The sequence below is a fragment of the Panthera uncia genome, unplaced genomic scaffold, assembly GCF_023721935.1.
Source record: "Panthera uncia isolate 11264 unplaced genomic scaffold, Puncia_PCG_1.0 HiC_scaffold_194, whole genome shotgun sequence".
NCBI classification, from domain to species: domain Eukaryota; kingdom Metazoa; phylum Chordata; class Mammalia; order Carnivora; family Felidae; genus Panthera; species Panthera uncia.
In genome coordinates this window covers 18,971-21,680 of record NW_026058624.1, presented here as the reverse complement: position 1 = coordinate 21,680, position 2,710 = coordinate 18,971, and positions in this window count along the sequence as shown.

The window sequence follows — 2,710 nt, the reverse complement described above, 5'->3', positions numbered from 1 at the left end:
CTAAAGAAATAGTTTCTATTGAATTAACTTTCTTGGAAGGCAAGAATTGTGTTCATAATTATTTTTTAAAAAATTTAATTAATATCTTATCAAAATAATATGCCTATTTTAACAACAAAAACTCAAATAGCCCTAAATGCTTATTAAAAAGAAAAAAAAATATGGGGCTCCTGGGTGGCTCAGTCAGTTGAGTGTCCGACTTCGGCTCAGGTCATGATTTTGCGGTTTGTGGGTTCGGGCCCTGCGTCGGGCTCTGTGCTGACAGCTCAGAGCCTGGAGCCTGCTTCGGATTGTGTGTCTCCCTCTCTCTCTACCCCTCCCCCACTTGCACACACTCTCTCTCTCTCTCAAAAATAAATAAACATTAAAAATTTTTTAAAAAAGAAAATAAAAAGAAATAGCATTTCCTTGCCTCATAATCCCCTCCCCAGTCTTCCATGCCCCCAAATTTAACTGATGCTTCTTCTTTGTCATTTTCTCCTTTTCTCACTACAACTTCATACCTTTTTTGTCCTACTTTCATTCAGATGGGACGTGTGGAAGGTTTTCAACTAAGTATGCATATCTTGCCTATGAAGTCTGGAAGTCTCATTTTCTTTATAATTCTTCACAGTGGCTGGCACAAGGATTAATCCAAAAGGACAAATTTGTAAACAAAACTGAATGTTACGGAGCACATAGAAGCAAACAGCTGATCTGAAAAAAATTAGAAGAAAGAAATTGGGAAATTCCCATTGGTAAATCTGTTCTCAGCAATGGCCAAATATCTGTGGTCTGGATCTGCTGCACATCAATATTCCTGCAGCTCTTCAAGCCATGTGTGAATAAACCACCTCCAGAATTATTTGGAGATCCACAGGAAAATCACAGCATGTGTAATAAATGGTGGCCACTGCCGATTTTCTCATGCAATGTCTCTCTGCTGTCCTAGGCAATAGAGTCACATCTTTTTTTCTGTATGCTCATGGAGAGAATGATCTCTAATGTCTCTTCCTCTTCTTCCAAGGGCATAAATCCAGTGGGATTCGGGCTTCACACTTATGACCTCACTTAACCTTAACTACCTCTTTAAAGGTGCTATCTTGGGGCGCCTGAGTGGCTCGGTTGGTTAAGTGTCTGACTTTGGCTCAGGTCATGATCTCACAGTTCGTGGATTCAAGCCTCGCGTCAGGCTCTGTGCTGGGAGCCTGGAGCCTGCTTCGGATTCTGTGTCTCCCTCTCTCTCTGCCCCTCCCCTGCTCATACTCTGTCTCTCTCTCTCTCTCTCAAAAATAAATAAACATTAAAGAAAAATTTAAAAAATAAAAATAAAATAATGTGCTATCTCCAAATGCATTCAAATTGGGGTTTAGGACTTTAACATATGAATTGGTAGGGAGGAAGGGACACTATTCAATCCATAACAGATAAAAATTATATGATTAAATTTCCAAATATACTACGCTGTACTATACTATACTATACTATACTATACTATATTTAATACCCAGGGAGAAAGTCTGGGGAAGTTGAAAGCAGGAGTTGAAAACACAAATATTCAATTTTCACTCAATTTTACTTGAAAATCAGATCATGTTTTTCAAAGGAGACATTTCATTGTAAGGCAGGAGAAATGGCACTGGACATCTGGAAATCACATTGTACTTAGCAAATGCCTCTTCTAAGAGGAGGTATCTCTATCTGTTGCAATCTATTTTATAAAAATTCACTAAAAATAAGTCAGAAAATCATTTGCACCTGGAGAACATATACTCTCAACAGCTTCTCCCCACAGATTAATTGTATCTCTGAATACACAAAAGTTGAATAAAATTTTAACAGTAAGCAGGCTTCCCTTAGGAATTTGTTATATTACTGGAAATTATGCAAATAGCTTCCCTGATTTTTTTCCAGAAAATTCTAAAACTGAATTTCCATATGTCTGCCAGATTCTGCAGAGAAAATATTTATCGACAAACTTCGTGGAATTATCTCAACTATTCATGTGGCTGTTAATTTCTCTTAAAGTCTGCATCAATTTACAACTGGACTTTCCTATTTAAACCACACTGATTTAAAAGAAAAGAAAAGCTATTGCACTGTTCTTGTACTTATGTTTAGTGGTAGAAGTTTTATTGCACGCAAGGGACCAGATTTGTCATTAAATTTCCTAAGATACGTAGAAGTAGAATCCAGTCTAGAAATATGATGAAAAAATGCTTCTTTTGAAGTTATGAAAATGGCTCATAAACGAATTATGTCAACTAATTATGAAATGTGTGGCTCGTATGGGACTCTTCATAAACAGAGAGCGGAAGTCCAGAGGGTGGCTGAGGGATGTGAAGTGTGCAAGGCAGGAACAGGGGCCAATGGTGCTTGCTGCTGATTTTCTAAGCAGGGAAGGGATTGACCTCCCAGTAATAGACTCCAGTTATTCAAAATCCAGTCTATTCACAGTTTCACAAAAGAGTCTGAACCTCAGGATGTGATTTTTGGTAGGTGGTCACGCTTTGATGAATATAATATTTTATGAACTTTGAACTATTAACTTTGAAAAATAAGAGACTGAAGAGAAGCACAGTGCGACAATTAATTTTCAGATTTTTCTTTCAATCACTGCTAACTAGTTTCCCTCTTTCTCATAAATACGTAAGAGTGTCCATTGTGGAAGTTCTCCCATAATTTCAGAAAATTTTAGAAATCCACTGCCTATGGATTCACTCACTGAAAA